We start from the raw sequence: 19273 nt of genomic DNA, 5'->3' as shown, positions 1-19273 counted from the left end.
ATTTCTCTAAGTCAGTTACATTAACCTGAGAAAATAGTAGTTCATTTCATATTCACATTAAATGTGTTTTTCAAGGATTTAAATGCTAATAATTAGTTAAAAATAATTCTCTCAAGCAAAAGTACAGAAACTAAGTCAAGAAGCTCAATAGAAATGGTATGTGACCTTGACCAGTATTCTCTGCACCAGACCATAAGTGAACAGATCCAAAGGTTATTGCTACAGAAGTACAAAACACCAAGATTTTCTACTTATTAAAAGTAGGAGGCAACAGTACACTCATTTATTTGCTATCGCTTTTGTTTCAAAATAAATGGTACCCTGACATAAACTTCAAGACCAAATTTGAGAAAGCCATCAACCACATCACTATTTGAAATTATTTAAAATAACATGGGAACTCCAGCACATGAAATAGGTGTGGCAGTGAATTCTACATTTTTTGACCAGCAAGCATGCTAGGAATTTATGGATTACTCCACATAGACAAACGTAACTGCTACAAAAGTTTCAAAACTACTCTTAACTTCATTCAATGCTCTCACATTTTTAGTTCATTCTATTAGATTTCAAAGTGTATTTGTGACCCACTAAATTGATTTCATGCTGCTAACGGTTTGTCACACTTTTGAAAATCACTGAGTGACAGGACAAAAAGTTAAAAAAAAATTAAAGAAAACCTAGAACTAGTGAAAGAAGACATTGCTCTTCTACAATCACTCCCTTGTAGGTCACCCTTGTGACCATCTGGAGGAAGGAGGAAACAAAGTGGAGTAGAGGAGTTGATTGTAAGACGCTGGAACAGGGCACGAAAGCTAACCGACGGCCATTTGAGAATTGTCAAAGTGTCTCTGTCACTACTGAATGCGCAGTTGTCCAGCTTGGGCTGGTTAATGTTTTACCACCTCAGGACTGTTTGTTCAAAGGTCCATACAATATCTGCAAAGCCACATGGAGGGTCACGCTGCCACTCCTGGCCAGGACTGGGAACTCGGCAGGCATCGTTTGAGCCGGAAACAGAAAGTGCTGTCCCCTTTTCTTTTTTTGTACATTAGATTGTTCATAAGAACTTCCGGGTCAGTTGTTAGCTGTATTGAAAACCAGAATAAATACTCCATGATTTTGCTTCGAAAAGGCTCTAACATGAACACGCTGTCTTATTAAATCTGCACTGGGCTGCCTGACTTGATAATGGTTGGCTTCAAGCAGCAAGTCTAGAGCCATACAGAGTGTGTTTAAGGCAAAACCACAAAGCACTGCAATGCATGCCATTTCCAGGAAGGACAGTCTTCCAACTGCCCTCATGTGTGTATTCTCTGCGTTTTGAAAATACAGAGATTGGGGCGCCCGGATGGCTCAGTCGGTTAAGCGACTGCCTTCAGTTCAGGTCATGATCCCAGGATCCTGGGATCGAACCCCGCGTCGGGCTCCCTGCTCGGGAGGTAGCCTGCTTTCCCTCTCCCACTCCCCCTGTTCATCATGTTCCTGTGCTCTCTCTCTCTCTGTCAAATAAATAAACAAAATCTTCAAAGGAACTAAAAAATTAAAAAAATAAAATACAGAGATGAAGACTGAGATTGGAAGAAAATTTCTGGAGTACATTAGAAGAATCAAGTAAACGATTTATGAAATTTAAAACACGCCAGAATGAGATGCTAGAGATCTGTGTTCTATTCCTGATTCTGCCACTAAGATTAGCTATGTAATCTTAGGAAAATAATCTGTTAACATACATAAAAGACTTAGCACAGTGCCGCCAATAATTAGCAAGAGGCTAAATAGATGTTCTTCAAAAATGTTGGACTCCATGCTCTTGAAATTTGTAATGTGATGTAATACATAATTATCTTTAATTGAATACATCAAGTGCTATTTCATTACGTTTCAACTTCTATGCAGATCAAGAAAGCACATACAGCTTTTCAAAAGTGTAAGCCTCTAAATTGTGGTGAGTGGAATGAAGGGAGTTTCATATGTTCATAATGATTCCTTTTGATGTGTCCTAAAGCAGCTCTTGCTTCCCTGCGTGAGCAAGTTTGGCTGAAAAAAAACATTCTAATCCAATGTGGCAAACGACTGGGTCTTACCAAGGAAACTAAACATAAAAACAGACCCTCTTCCCCAACCTAATGGCCACATTACAATCATAAAACCAAATTGGAATAGCAGAGAATACTTAAAAATGCTCTATTATCCATTATTTTCACATTATTTTGAAGCTAAGAGGATTTGTGTATTCAGAGTGTAATCAACTTTGATAAACAGTCAAATGAGAGATCAAAGCAAGTGCATTAGAGTACACATTTCAACTCTTGATGGAGAGTCAACAATTCAAGGAACTAGACAGATTTTCCTTTGTATGGCAATCTTAGAAACAAAATCCTTCTGAAAAGTCGGGGTGCAATTCTGTTTTCTGGGAACACCGAGATACCATTTTCCAACATGCTGCTTGTATAAACACTCCATCAACATTTTCTGTCATGATTCCTTTAAACACACTTATTATGTTAAGTTAGTGACAAATGCAAGATTTGGTTTCTTTAGTTGAGGAGGATGAAATCCACCAAAGGAAAAGAAAATGTAATTAAGTTAGTGAAAAGTAAGATACCTTTTAGAAACAAAATAACAGTACGGTTCATTTGGGGAGTACTCAAGCTAGTCACAAGGGGGGACAAAAATCTTAAATGGTTTTTTAGTTCGAGTAAAAGCTTCTGACAGGCTGTGACCGTCTGTGTTATACACACAGGTTTTCTAGTAAAAGTTGAAGGTGACAGCAATAAGATTATTTTCTATAAACCATGTCAACATCTTCCTGCTAATTCTTTTATTCCCTGACCTAGGACTTTTTCAAAAGCATAAATATTGTTTTCAGGTCATTTCTAATGGCACAGAGGACTTTGTGACTAGTTCTGAATGTCGGTGCTACTTTTAGCAGTGTTTTCCCTTATATTTACAACCTATTGTCTATAAACTTTGATAAAAAGTATGCAAAATTTGCTAGGTAAGGGATATAAAAGTTCCCACTTTTCTATTTAAAGTAAGATCCATTTTCCCATTCTTTATAGTACATAGCTCATCTCTTTTTTGACCTATCAAACAAGGATGGCAGATTTCTAGTCATTCATGATAATGGTAACTACAGAAAAGTTTTAAAAAAGCATTTAAAATAGGGGCTCCTGGGTGGCTCAGCTGGTTAAGCATCTGCCTTCTGCTTAGGTCATGATCCCGGAGTCCCGGGATGGAGCCCTATGTCGGGCTCCCTGCTCAGTGGGGAGTCTGCTTCTCCCTCTGCCCCTCAACCTGCTCATGCGCGCGGTCTCTCTCTCTCTCTCTCAAATAAATAAATAAATAAATAACAAAATCTTAAAAAAAAAAAAGGTATTTAAAATAGACAAACAGGTCCAAGGTTTGGTTTGGAGTGATCTTCATGCTGTCTTCCGATCATCTGAGGCTCCCCGTACCCAGCTGCCCAGGAAGCCTCGACCACCCCAGAGGAATTGCTGTGACTCCTAAGGGACATCACTGTCCTAGGGCCTCCCTGGCCTCAGATCTCTGGAAACTGCTTTTCCTGTGTCATGTATGAGAAAGCTACGCTTCCTTGGCAAGAGTCTTACCACTCAAGCTCTTGTTTCCAGATCCCATCAGGATCAGTGTTTGGGATTAGAACATGAAATTCAGCTGGGCAGACCTACGTATGAATTCTAGATCAGCCACTAAGCTGTGCTAGATTTTAATAACCTTATGAATCCCGTTGATTTAATAACTTCTCTTTATCATTAAAACAGGGTAATCATTTCTTTTCCTTGAGTTTCCTAATTAAATAAAATATAAACCACCTGCAGCACAGGTAATAATGGTTCTTTTTTTTTTTTTTTCCCTCTCTCCATATTACCATAACTATAAGAAGGGACCGGGATGTTATTTTCAAAAATGCAACAATTTCTCCATTGTAGGGTCATCAAACATCCTCTTCTTAATGCTTCTACAGATAGAACCCAGATTCAGAATGAGCCTTCTACAATGTTAAAATAAGAGAACCTCCTTATAACAATATAAAGAAGTTATGGGCCAAGAAATATCATAGGAGACTCAAAAACTTTCACAAAAATCAAAGAATAACTCTGTATTGAATGTCTTTTGTTTTTTTTATTTCTACTTCGTCTGTGTGTGTGTGTGTGTGTTGTGGTTTTCATAGGCCTATAATGGAGAACTCCCAATACTTATAGTACAAGAGGAAGCTGACAGTCTTTCAGCCCTTTCTTTGGAGGAACAGCAGTAAATGAAATTGCTACAGGTAATAAGACAACACCTTCTGTAAATTTCAAGAGACAGTGCAAAATACAAAAGATAAGATGACATTTTGAAATGCTGCAATGTTCGTTTCAAGCACGCATTTTTTACTTGACATGTACAATGGGTAACCATTCCTATCTTGATATCTGAGTTCCACTGCCAGGAAAACGTTTTGAGAGCGGATATACTGAAAACAGAGTCGTAAGTGCGGAGAAGAGAACCGAAATGATGAACCAAAGCAACCAACCCTGTACTGATATCAGAGGAGAGAGAAGAGGGCAGAGCAGTGAAAATAACAAGTGCTTTGTCCTGACACTCTCCAGAGAATCTGAGGAACTCAACAGTAACAGACCTAAAATCTAAAGGTGTGGAAATAAATGGACCTTACAGAACCAACCTCTGCACTTCAGGGGCAAACTGGGTCTGAGACAGTAATCAAAATACTGCAACTGTCATAGCGATGGCTCCCCTCTGCTCCCCAAATCTCAGAAGCTAGCAGTCTGCCATTTGAGGCAGAGGAAACTTGTGGTTAAAACCATATTTAAAAAAAAAAAAAAAGGAAAGAAAAAAGAAACACTGAACTTTTAGGAGGCAGACTTGATTTATTTATTTGGTGAGTCCCCCCCCCCCATTTATTTATTCTATTGCGAGGGCACAAGATTACCTATCAGACCCAATTCTAGCAAAGAGGCCATTGGCATGGATATTCCTATGTCCCTGAGCATGCAAGTAATTCAAAAGTGTCTTAATGATTCCGTTTCAGCATGTTGGCATTCAATGATAGCTTCTCCAACAGCACTAAGACTTCCTCCCCCAAATCTCTGCTCCCACAAATATTTTCTGGCGTTGTTGTCCTACTAAGTTACTATTTTGACCGAGGGATTGGCGTCTGTAGTCTCTTCTCTGGCTCCAGACTCTTGTGCAATGTTAAATATTTCAGCTGAACTTGTTCCAAATGACTCTGAGTAAGCAGAGGCACGAATGGACGCCCTTTCTGGTCTGGGGGTTTCATGAGGGAATACCACATATTCCCAGGTAATTGGAGACAGAGTTGCGTTTGAGTAATATCAGATGGAAGGCAACTTAGAACCCTTTCATCTGCTTGTCTAGGCTCTAAATCTTTTTCGCTCTTTTCCCTTTTATTTAAAGTGTTAACTAGTTTTTGTTTATAATTAGCGATGAATGTGCCTTTCAGTTGCTTTTAAGTGCAGCCAGTATGGGTTCTTTTTTAGAGAGATGCAGTGCCTTTCTTCTGAGTCATTTCAAGTTGTCATTTAATCGCAGATATATTGCTTTGGTTTTGAGACTTTTTTGAGACACTGTTCCTTTTGACAATGAACTGAAAGTCAAGGAAATTTAGGCGGTTTCTGTGTGTCAGACAGTGAATGAATATCAGAATTTCTTCCCTTAGATAGAACTAACTCTCAGTGAATTCCTTCTTGATGTTCCAATGTTCTTAGGACAATAAAACAAATGCTAAGGGATATTCCTGGGAGGAAGAAAAACAGTATCTACAGACTATAAAATTACAACTTGGCCTTTGCAGTAGTTCACATCCAACTTTGAGTTAATACGGAGGGTTATTCCTACTCTGTGCTTAAAAATATATACCATAAAAACACATACCTAGAAATATAGGTGTGCATAAACATAAGGAAAACGAGCTCACCATAAAAACTCAAGAAACATACGTACTATAGTAAATGATGCATACTTTAAAAATTTGATATATGTGGCTTCTGGCCAGCCCTAAAATACAAGAAAGCCATGTGCTATTATCACCCAGCCTGATGTAGTTATTGAAGTGGTCCTCAGTGAAATTCCTTTCTAAATCTTCATTTTACACCCAAAGTGAAAACGACATGGGAAAACATAATGTGTGCGCATGCGTTTCACATTCTGTGAACAATACAGTATAAAAGAGGTATTGGTTTCCAACTGAAACACTGTTTATACCACCCAATTTTTCAAATAAAATCTAAATAAAAATAGACAGCGCCTACATATTATTCTACTCATATTCTACATATAAGTCTCTAAATCCCTCAAAAACCTTCACTAATCAATATTAAAGAAAAGACACATCTGTGGCAAATTCCTTTCTTTCTTTATCAAGTAACAACTATGCTATTGAAGACGACGAACTAAGCACACCCTCTAACAAGTTCCAAGCTGAACTTACATCAGGATCCTTCAGACAACACAAAAATGTCTGTAGGCTTTTAATTAAAAATATGCAAATGAATGTTTTAAGACTGAACTTTCCATATTATATGCAGTACCAATTAATTCTGATTTGAAAATTCAAAATATCCAAATGCAAAACTGCTTAAACCAAAAAACTGGAAAACCAGAAAATCTTTCCCAAGGTATTTCCTCTTTCTCCCAACTTTACTTGCCAACACAATGCAGGAATTACAGTAGGAAGGCTAGGGCATTCCAAACCTAGAAACAAAAGCTGCATGACTTAATGCTACATTTCAACCAAACTTTGATCACGGTATGCTTTGGATACTTTGTTAGGAGCTAATACATGGGTACTATTTTGGAGCCTCTCCTTTCAAGATTATGTTAGATGAGAAGAGAGACAAATCATTATTTGCGGAAATTATTACAAGGATAGTTCAATGAGAATGTTAATACAGATATTGGCATTACTATTCTAACTGTTTACATGTAATAACCCATAATAATAAAAGGCACTATAATCACTCCCATTTACAAGAAGGAAATTGGCAGTTAAATAATTTGCACAACATACTAGAAATCCAGAAATAATAAGAGAAAGAGACAGGATTCAAACTCACACAGTCTGATCCCTGAGCCATGCTGTCAAGTCTGTTATGGGCACAATTAAGTTAAACATTTACCTATTGCGAGAGATGTTAATAAGGAAAAGAGAAAGGCAAATGCTGAGTGGGGACTAAAATAATGAATGACCATCAGTCAAATGAAAAAGGAAGAGATTAGAGAAGGCATTTAAACAACAGCAGGAAAAAATGTGCAAAGACATAAGTGCCACATAGTACAGGATGTTGAGAAGGAAGGATATAATAAGACAAGATGGGGGATAATAATGGAAAATAGCTGGCCAAAAAGCTGTGGACAGAGGCAGGTTCAGACTCTTATGGTGTGAATTCATAACAAACGAGGCAAAGGAGACTGACCTTCCTTCATTTTAAACCAAGGGAAAGAGATTTTTCACTTCTGGACTTGATTAACAAGAACCAAACTTACCTCCTGCTGTAACCAACCAGAAAACTGGATAAAATATATGATACACTACTCGGTATTTACCCTAAAGATACAAATGTAGTGATCTGAAGGGGGCACATGCACCCAAATGTTTATAGCAACAATGTCCACAATAGCCAAATTATGGAAAGAACCGAGATGTCCACCAACAGATGAATGGGTAAAGAAGATGTGGTATATATATACAATGGAATACTATGCAGCCATCAAAAGAAATGAAATCTTGCCATTTGCAACGACGTGAATGGAACTAGAGGGTATTACGCTGAGTGAAATAAGTCAAACCGAGAAAGACAACTATCATATGATCTCCCTGATATGAGGAATTTGAGAAGCAGTGTAGGGGGTTGGGGGGCAGGGAAGGAAAAAAATGAAACAAGAGGGGATCAGGAGGGAGACAAACCCTAAAAGACTCTTAATCTCACAAACAAACTGAGGGTTGCTGGGGGGAGGGGTGTGGGAGGGGGAGACTGGGTGATGGATGTGTGCTACGGTGAGTGCTGTGAGGTGTGTAAGCCTGATGATTCACACACCTGTACCCCTGGGGCAAATAATACATTATATGTTAATAAAAATTATGTATATATATATACATGTATATATATAATATACATAATATAATAATATAATATACATATATATGTAGTGTGTGTGTGTGTGTGTGTGTGTGTGTGTGTGTGTATGATATGACTGTCTTCATTTACTGGAAAACTGGCAGCACAAGGCTGTCGTTTCTGAAAGAAGGTAAACAAACTAGTTGAACCCTAAGATCTTCCCGAATTTCTGTCTAAAGGCAATTTCCAGACTGGGCCCAGGAAGGGGAACCCAGAGAAGACAGTCTTGCTGAGTTGAGGCTATATAGGGAGGAGTTTGGGGAATCTGAAATAGCTGAAAATTGAGGGGCTGAGAGCCAGAGAGGAAAAGAGCCTTGCAGAAAAGAAGGCCAGAAATCTGCACTGAGGTCTTTTCGAGTTTTTGCTATTAGGTGGCACATAGAGAGAGTGAAGCAAAGTCTTGGTTGGTCAAAGCAAAGAATCAAGATGCTATAAACGAAATAATTCCCAGAGCTCATACAGGGCCAAGAGGTGTTTACAATCTGGAATGGAGACTGTTTGTGACCACCTGGGACAGGATAGCTAGTGGAGACCCCGGTGTGTGTGCTGGGGAGGTGGCGTGGGGGTAGGACCTTATTAGCACTGAATTATCACCGATGTGAAGGACGTTGCAGACTAGCCCCAGCAAAGTTTACAAACAGGCCTTAAAGGATCAAAACTGAGAAACAAGTAATTAAAATTGCCTACACAAACAAAGCCGAATATTCTTTAGAATAATGCACAAAATCCACACAGTGAACAATAACAGCGCCTAGGAGTTAATAAAAAATGACTAGACCAACCACGTATTGGGAATTGTCATCGATTACCAGAAGATAAATAAATCAACAGAAACAGAGCTGGGACTAATAAGACATAAACTAGCAGATAAAATAAAAGCATTAAAATTAAAGCAGTTATTATAACTATGCTCAAATATTAAAGAAAAACATGGACATAGGAGGAAATGGATGTCTCAGTCTCTTCAGACTGCTGTAACAAAATACCGAAGACTTGCTAGCTTAAACAAAGTTCATTCGTCACGGTTCTGGAGGCCAGAAGTCCGACACTGGAGTGCGAGTTTAAAGGGGTTCCAGTGAGAGACTTCTTGCTGGTTTGCAGGCAGGCAGCTTTTTGTTCCATTCTCACACACCACAGTACGGACAGGCACACTCTCTCATATCTTCTCCTGTAAGGGCATTAGTCCCATTTATAAGGTCTCCAACCTCATAACCTAATCACCTCTCAAAACCCCACCTTCTAATACCAACGCATTGAGGGTTTCAATATATGAATTTGGGGGGACACAGATGTGCAGTACATAACAATGGGAGATACAAAAGAACGAACGAGGTGGGATTTCTAGAGATGAAAAAGCACAGTATAGGAAATGAAAAACTGACTTTCATTAAAAACAAAATTCACTTAGAAATAAAAATAACATGAGGTTAGATATTTCAGAAGCAAAGAACAATTAACTTCAAGACATGATCGGATCTATCCCAACTGAAGTGTACAGAAGAAAAGACTGAAAACCCTAAGACTTGGTTTGATGACTTCGGGACAAGTAGACAGCCCAGCACCTGTGAAATCGGAGTAGTGAGAGGAAGGGAGCTGGAGCAGAAAAGTCACTACAGGAATAATGGCCAAGGGTGTTCCAAATCTGATTTTAAACTATAAACTCCTAGGTCCAGGAGGTCAATTAACTCCAAACAATAAAAATGATATATATACGCATACAAAAATGTATATTATAATCCAAATCCTGAAAATAATCAAGAAACACAGAATTTTAAAACAGTCAGAAGTGGGAGGAAATACACTTTATTTCAAGGAACAAAAATAAAAATTACCAAAGACTTTGTGGGAAGCAGAATAATGGCCTCCCAAAGATGTTTATGTCTTAATCTTCAGAACCTGTGAATATGCTATGTTACATGTCAAGGGGAAATTGAGGTTGCAGATGGAATCAATGTTGCTAATCAGCTGATACTGAGATGAAAAGTCATCTTGCATTATCTAGATTGGCCCAAAGTAATCACAAAGTCCTTAGAAGTAAAAGAGAGAGGCAAGAAAATCAGTATCAAAGTGAAACAACATAAGAAAAACTTCATTGGCTATTGTTGACTTTGAAGATGCAAGAAAACTTAGAGTAAGAAATGGAGGAAACTTCCAGAATTTGAAAAAGTCAAGGAAATAAATTCTGCCTTAGAGTTTCCAGAAGAAAGAAAGCGCTGCTGACCCCATAGTTTTAGCTCAACAAGGTCAATTTGGATTTTTTTAAAGATTTTATTTATTTATTTGACAGAGATCACAAGTAGGCAGAGAGGCAGGCAGAGAGAGAGGAGGAAGCAGGCTTCCTGCCAAGCAGAGAGCCCAATGTGGGGCTCGATCCCAGGACCCTGGAATCATGACCTGAGCCAAAGGCAGAGGCTTTAACCCAGTGAGTCACCCAGGTGCCCCTCAATTTGTATTTCTGATCTCCAGAGCTGTAAGATAATAAATTTGTGTTGTTTTAAGTCAACAAAGTTGTGGTAATTTTTTAAATAGCAACTATAGGAAACTAATACATATTTGTCATCAGAAATTATGCAAATGGAAGACAAGAGAAAAATATCCTGACATGTGACAAGAAAAATCAAACAAAAACAACAAAACTATTAACTGACAATTCTATATCCAGTGAAAATATCTATCATAAATGGAGGAAAAAAACAAATAAAACATTTCAAGCAATCAAATGCTAAAAGGTTTGGCACTGGCAGACTTACGTAAGAAAAGAACTAGAAATGCAAAATATGTGTAAGGATATAAAAGACATTTTCTCACACATTTCTTTAAAAGGTAATTGACTGTTAAAAGTACAAACAATTTATTGTTTTGGTTATGATTTATATGGAAGTAAAAATATGGCAACAACACCACAAAGAGCAGGAGGGAAAATGGAAATACACTGTTAAAGCTCTTAGATTATATGTGAAACTCAGTAAGATTATTTGAAGATAGAATGTGATAAAGAGTTATATAAACCCTCAGAAAACCACTAAAAAGAAAAAACAAAAAGATAAAGCTCATAAGCCAATGGTACAAATAAAATGAAATATCCAACTAATCCATAAGAAGTCAAGGAAAAAAGATAAAAAGGAAAACAGTTGTGACAAACAAAATACAAATATAAAGATAGCAAATGAAATGCAACCATATTGATTGGTATATTAAATGTAAGTAATCTAAATACTTGATTAAAAGGCACAGATTTTCAAATGGGCTAGAAAAGTTTTAACTACATGTAATCTCAATGAATCCTACTTAAAATATTAATATACACTTAGGTTAAAAGTAAAAAAAAAAAAAAATAGAGAAAAACGTGCAGCATCACATGAGCATTAATCACAATAAAGCTAATTCATTAAAATTCAAGAATCCAGTTAAAAGCCTAAGAATTATGCCCCAAAGAAGACTCCAAGAATCCACTATCAACCTATTAGATTTGGCACATGAGAGACTATTTGCCATCTGAGTTAGATGACTTTTCTCATAGGTTAATATGCTTTATGAGTATCTCATGGATATATGCCTCACAAGTGTTACTAACCTTCAGAGTAGAGATAGGTAATCAGAGACATCCTATCTGGACATATTCCTTTCTATGGGATTCTAATGTCCCTAATAATTCTAATGCTCAAACCACATCCCCCCCCCCAAAAAAAAAAAGTATGTCAAGAAGAAAATTAGTAGACTGACAAATTTTAAACATTAACCAGAATCTTTGCAATTCAAAATTGTTAAATTTATTAAGTTATGAGTATTTCCCTCTGCATCAACATGTTATTTTCTAAGTAATTATAGAAAAGGATCCTTTGGTTTCATTACACAAGAATTGATTTAACAAAAAAATGTTTACAATTTTAAATGTAGTAGTCATTATTCAATTTCTAGCTGACTTTTCTTTAAAAAAAAAAAAAACAGAAGTATTATATCATCCATTAAGGAATGTATTTGGGTTTCTGCTACAAGAACATAACAATTTGGTTAGGATTCTCATAGTGGATCCTTTTCCAAGCACCCAGCACCTAAGGAAGGAAAGGTTAAATAAAAAAATACGCACTTAGTAGTTTATTATGTAGCATGGAAGGCAAATAGAGAATATTTTAAAACTATATGTCAGATATCTGACATATTTTAAAATATATTAGATATAATTAAATATATCTGAATTACAATGACCATTCATCAACCTTAATAATTATGATACTGAGCATGATCCAATCTTTTCCAGAAGACTATAGATTATTATGAGGTTCACTGGTGACTGTACTACAATAACAAGAAAAAATGAGACCTCCTAAAAAGGGGTTAGTGTAACAGAAGCAAGAAATTATTTTGAGGTAGGAAAGGGTGACTGAAATGGGGTTTGGGAGAAGCTGATGTGTTTGAGAAAATACAGAGGATTTGGGGCGCCTGGGTGGCTCAGTTAAGTGTCTGCCTTCGACTAAGATCATTATTGCAGGGCTCTGGGATCAAGCCCCACGTTGGGCTCCCTGCTCGGGGGACAGTCTGCTCCTCCCTCTCCCACTCTCCTTGCTTGTGTTTCCTCTCTTGCTGTGTCTCTGTCAAATAAATAAATAAAATCTTAAAAAAAGAGAGAGAGAAAGAGAAAGAAAACACACAGGATTTAGCTATGCACAGACTAGAGAAACAAGGTTGGGAGAAACAATGGGAAAGGGAGGTCTTGAGAATAAGGCCAATATTGCTTGTGACCAAGCAGTTCAATATTAAGGAATATGCTGTACACATACATAGTATGAAAATTGTACACATTTATCCTCTATAATTTTTCTACTTTCAGAGCAATGATGGAGGAAAGAAGGTTCATAAGTAAAGAAACAAGCAAGCAAGTGGTGCATTTTTACAAAGGAATACCATAAAGTCATTAAGAAGAAAGTACTGATACAAAATCATCTCAAAGATACTTTAATTAAAAAATACAATGTAGACCTCTATTTTCAACCACACTAAGGACGAGATATCAGAAGTTTCACAACAGATCACACAAAGATACTGGATGAAAGTAAAGTTGAATGCATGGCTGAGTTGGCTAGAATATAAGGAAAATTCTCTGAGGTCATAAAAACAAATAACAGCAAAGCTCCAAAGGGGTATAAAAGGGTACTGAGGGTTTAGTGAAACCCAGCAACTCAGAGCTGTAGTTTAAAGGCCATATAGGGACATTTTGAATAGGACTAGAATTCTCCAAGGTGTCCAAAGAGACACGCCCTCAGTGAAGAGGAAACTGACTAAAGCACTGAGAAAACGTGTCCATGTCCCTGCAGCTATGGCTGGGAGGGGAAACTCTCTCACAGGAGAAGCCATGATCCCAAACAGGCAATCACTCTGCCCTGGGCCTCAATCCACAATACGTGATCCTAAAATGCAAGGCAAGAATTTATTTTAAAATAGTTCTTGGTTGGCAGTGTCCCCTAAGGATTAGCCAAAACAAACATAAAGAGAAATAGAAAACATACAAGAGCCTGAGAGAAAATTCAGATTAGAAACAAAGACACAAAAAATTGGACCAAAGCAGAGCTGTTAACCCAAGGAAGAGTCTGAGGCACCCAGAATTTATTTGCAGCCCAGAATTTTATAATTAGCAGACCTATCTCTCAAAAATAAGTGTGATGTATACATCCAGACAGATGAAAAAAGAGTCTACAATCCAGGGTCTCATGCCACACTAACTTTTGAAGAATGTACTTCAGAGATAAGAAAAATTATCCAAGAGGGAAGGCACAGTAAGAGGGTATGGGAGCAAAGAGTATAGTCTTGTTTATAAAAAACAGAAGGTGATATTAAAACACTGAAAAGAATGGCAGAGAGGAATAAATGGGTGAGGTAAGAGTTGAAGCATTCCAGGGACTTGTATTATTTTTAAACCTTGGATTTTGTTAAAGAATCCTGTTGAAATATCAAAGGTACGCATTAAAAGAATAAAGGCACAGGATACAATTTGTAACACAGTCGAGGGGAAATGCTGAGTGAGAAGAAAACCATCCATCAATTGGTGGCAATGTATTTATAAAATTCCATTCCTCTAACCACATCTCTTTGCAACAGGGCATTTCCATGCTTCCTGCCCATATTACACTGATGGTACCAGTTAGTGCAACACAGCCAAAAAGGAACAAAGAAATAAAATGGACATTATTTGCAGTGATCTCTCTGAGAAAATTTTTAAAAGTTCACAAATCACAATATTAATAATTGAGTTCAGCAAGTTTCTAGGATGTAACAGCTTTATACAATGGTTATTTGAATTTTACATATCTCCAGAGAATGACAGTAAATGAGATTTACAAAATGTATTATAGTAACAAATTAAGGTCTTTAGGAATATACTATAAAAACATGATGTGCAGACCTTAAGGAAAATTGTAAAACAACTCTTAATACCAACTATAAAGGAGGCAGAAAAATAGATCCCAGTCTTTATCATGTTCCTAGTTTTAATTTGTAAGATTATCAATTCTCCCCAAGCTGATGTACAGACTAATGGTTTCAAAATCCTAAGAGATTTTTTTTCTGGTGGGACCTGACAACTGGATTATAAAATTATATGGAATAAATTAACAAGAAAAGGCATAACTGTCCTCAAGAAAATGGGAGTCTAATCTGACCCCAAATCAATTATTATTAGAAGGCTACAAGAAATAAGATAGTAACAGGCTTTGTTATAAAGATCAATACTGGAAATAGGTCACTGCAATAGAGCAGAGAAACCCCAGGAAAACAACACATACGTATGTGGAAATTTGCACATGACTCAATGGCATTGCATTTTAGAAGAGAAAGGATGGCATATTCATTACATGGTCCTAAATGACTAAAACAACATTATCTATGTAAAACATTTTTGACTTTTATAGACCATACATAAAAATCAATTATATACTTACATAAAAATCAGATTAAGGATTAAAGTTGAAAAGTAAAACTATGGTATTTTTACAGGATAATATAGGACAATATCTTTATAAAGCTATAATATGGAAAAATGTCTTCCATAAAGCAAAAATTATATATCATCAAGGAAGAGGTTGATAAATATCACTATATAGAAATAAAGGATTTCTGTTCATCAATAATCAGCACAAGAAAAGTGAAAAGGGATGCTCCAAAATGGGAGACGTGTTTGCAACACTTTAATAGCCTAAATGTATAAAGAATTCCTAATAATAAATAAAAGGCAGAAAAAATCTACAGAAAGACAGTCAAAAGATTCAAAAATGCAGTTCACAGAAGAGGAAACAACGATAAAGCCATGACAATATGGGAGTTGGGGGAAATTGGAAGGGGAGGTGAATCACGAGAGACTATGGACTCTGAAAAACAATCTGAGGGGTTTGAAGGGGCGGGGGGGTGGGAGGTTGGGGGGGTACCAGGTGGTGGGTATTATAGAGGGCACGGATTGCATGGAGCACTGGGTGTGGTGCAAAAATAATGAATACTGTTATGCTGAAAATAAATAAAAAATAAATTTAAAAAAATCAAATGCCTAGGGAGAGGGTGGTTGGGTGATGGACACTGGGGAGGGTATGTACCATAGTGAGTGCTGTGAAATGTGTAAGCCTGATGATTCACAGACCTGTACAACTGGGGCAAATAATGTATTACATGTTAATTTTAAAAAAAATAACAAAAATAGGAAAAAAATAAAATGCAAATTAAAACTTCAATGTAACATCATTTATTATATTCAATTAGCCAGCATATAGTATATCATTCATTTTTGATGTAGTGTTTAAGGATTCATCAGTTGCATATAGTACCCAGTGCTCACTACCACATGCGCCCTGCTTAATACCCATCACCCAGTCACTCCATTCCCCACCCCCCTCCCTTCTGTAACCCTCAATTTGGTTCCTGGAGACCAGTGTCTCTCATGGTTTGTCTCCCTCTCTGATTTCTTCCCATTCAGTTTTCCTTCCCTTCCCCTGTGGTCCTCCATGCTATTCCTGATGTTCCGCATACAGCCAGGTGGGATTTATTCCTGAGATGCAAGGGTTCAACATTCCCAAATCCATCAATGTGATAGAGCACATTAATAAAAGACAAGACAAGAACCATATGATCGTCTCAATTGATGCAGAGAAAAAGCATTTGACAAAATACAACATCCTTTCCTGATTAAAACTCTTCAGAGTGCAGGGACAAAGGGAACATTCCTCAACTTCATAAAATCCATCTACGAAAAACCCACAGCAAATATCATCCTCAAAGGGGGAAAGCTGACAGCCTTCCCTTTGAGATCAGGAACACGACAAGGATGCCTGCTCTCGCCACTGTTGTTCAACATAGCACTAGAAGTCCTAGCAACAGCAATCAGACAACAAAAAGAAATAAAAGGTATTCAAATTGGCAAAGAAGAAGTCAAACTCTCTCTTCGCAGATGGTATGATACTTCATGGGGAAAGCCCACAAGACTCCACCCCCAAACTCCTACAACTCATACAGCAATTCAGTAATGTGGCAGGATACGAAATCAATGCAAAACAAAAATCAGTTGCAATTCTTTACACTAACAATGTGACTAAAGAAAGAGAAATTAAGGAACCAATTCTATTTGCAATAGCACCAAAAACCATAAGATACCTGGGAATTAACCTAACCAAGGAGGTAAAGGATCTGTACACTAGAAACTACACTTATGAAAGAAACTGAAGACACAACGAGATGGAAAAACTTTCCATGCCCACGGATGGCAGGAACACATGTTGTGAAAATGTCTGTGCTGCCTGGAATATCATTTTAAATAATAGATTTATCCTAAGGACCACATGCTGACAAGGATTTGATACAACCAGAACCCTGCTGACAGAAGTGTAGATTGGAACCAATCACTTTTTTAAAACAACTTAGCCTTGTGCAGGAGACTGAAGATTCATTTGCCCTACGACCCAGCGAACCTTTGCTCTCCTGGGTCTGTCCCATAAAAGGCAGTATGTGTGGATGTCATGAGTCATGAAAACCCATGTGCATATAAGCATTTCTTGGTACTGGTTAAAAAGGGGAAAGAAGAGAGATAAATGGCCATGTGGTATCTTCCTACAACAGAGTCGGTATCGATGAAATAAAGTCATATGCATAAACACAGGAGAGCTCAAGAACAGTGCTCCGTGGAGAATAACACAAGTCCCAGAAGAAAACGCGTGTAATTCTCCTTATGCAGTTCGCAAATTTATACGACTAAATAATAAATTGGTGACAATTTATACTTTTGGCAAAGCTATAAACAGAAAGTGTGCAAATGATAAATAGAAAATTCAAGAGAGCGGTCATGGCTGAAGAGGACAAAGGCATGAGACTGAGGGAGGAAAAACAGAAGAGATAAATACATTAATCAGGTTCTATTCCTTGAGGGGGGTGTACCTGGCTGCTCATTCTATTCTAATTCCTTAGACCTCACAGAGGTTATAATCCATACATACGTATATGTGTACATTCTATAAAATCATACCCTGATTTATGTCACATGTACACAACATATAAATGCCTTCCACACAGACAATTAATCTTCTCTATTCATGAATTCTTATTTTGTGAATTTGCCTACTCACTAAAATGGATTATTATTTTTTTTAAAGATTTTATTTATTTATTTGACAGAGAGAGATCACAAGTAGGCAGAGAGGCAGGCAGAGAGAGAGAGGAGGAAGCAGGCTCCCTGCTGAGCAGAGAGCCCAATGTGGGACTCGATCCCAGGACCCTGAGATCATGACCTGAGCCGAAGGCAGCGGCTTAACCCACTGAGCCACCCAGGCACCCACTAAAATAGATTTTAATTCCAAAATCGATACCTGTAGTGCCCCAGTAGGCCTCCACGGACACATGTGGAACAGTGGCCAGCTTGAGTCCTCTGACACATGCATTCCCGGTGACGGTGGGATAGGCCCTGCTCTGGCTTATTTCAGCTCTCATATTGTAAGCAAGTGTCTTTTTCTTAGTCTCTGGTGATTTTTTTTTTTTTTTTTTTTTTTTTGTGGTACTCGGTCTTTTTAAAATGGCCATCAAGTATCATGCCACAGTGCTGTCTAGTGCTCACTCCTAAGCACAAAAAGTTTCTGATGTGCCTTACAGAGCGAGTGCATGTGTTAGATACACTTGGTTCTGGTAGTTCATGGGCTCACTGTGTGCTGGTTCAGTACTAATGAATCAACAATGATATTAGATAAAGTAACTTCAAACACGAACACATACAGACTTTAAACAAAAAGCCTACTTGATAAAAAAAAAAAAAAACATGAACATGAACTTAAAAAAATAAAGTCTTTTTATTTTTATTTTTTTAAGATTTTATTTATTTATTTGGCAGAGATCACAAGTAGCCAGAGAGACAGGCAGAGAGAGAGGGGGAAGCAGGCTCCCCGCTGAGCAGAGAGCCCGATGCGGGGCTTGATCCCAGGACCCTGGGATCATGACCTGAGCCAAAGGCAGAGGCTTTAACTCACTGAGCCACCCAGGTGCCCCAATAATGTCTTTTTAATAAAAAAAAAAATGAACACATGTAAAACAATGGTGTGTATTGGCTGACTGATGAAAACAAGACCAAATGTAACCAGAGCCATGAAGAAACTGAACCTTGTATTTGCTCCCAGGAGCTATGATTCCATGTCAATTAATTCAGTACGGTGGCAATTTAATAAAACATCCTTAATAGCAAAAATGAATAATAAAATAAACTTATATTAAATGACTATAAAGTCATTTATAAAAATTTCATATATAAAGTCATATATAAAAATTTATATATAAATGACTATATAAAATAAATATATATTAAATGACTAAAACACACAAAATTATAATTTACACTCATGTATTTATATGTCTATTGCATATAAAACATAAAATACACATAAAGTATTTTGTGATAAAAATGAAAAAGGGACAAAAACAACATGCAGAGAATGTACCCTCCAGATAATACATATAAATGCACATATATATGTACATATGCACACACATATGCTTATATATGCACAAATTACCTCTGGAAAGACAGAACTGAAACACATCAGCTAAAATAGAGGAAAGTAGTAGGAAGAAGACTTACATTTTCATTATACACCTGGATA

General features: G+C 37.2%; 1 protein-coding gene across 1 annotated transcript in view; it reads right to left on the bottom strand.

Annotated features, from left to right (window-relative positions):
* Window positions 1–19273, bottom strand: part of FMN2 (formin 2) — a 372598-nt gene that overhangs the window by 77348 nt on the left and 275977 nt on the right.

Source organism: Mustela putorius, unplaced genomic scaffold, assembly GCF_011764305.1.
Source record: "Mustela putorius furo isolate JIRA1106 unplaced genomic scaffold, ASM1176430v1.1 tig00000785_pilon_pilon_pilon, whole genome shotgun sequence".
Taxonomy (NCBI): Eukaryota; Metazoa; Chordata; class Mammalia; order Carnivora; family Mustelidae; genus Mustela; species Mustela putorius.
Note: the sequence above shows the minus strand (reverse complement) of the source record. Positions and strands in the feature narration are given on the sequence as shown.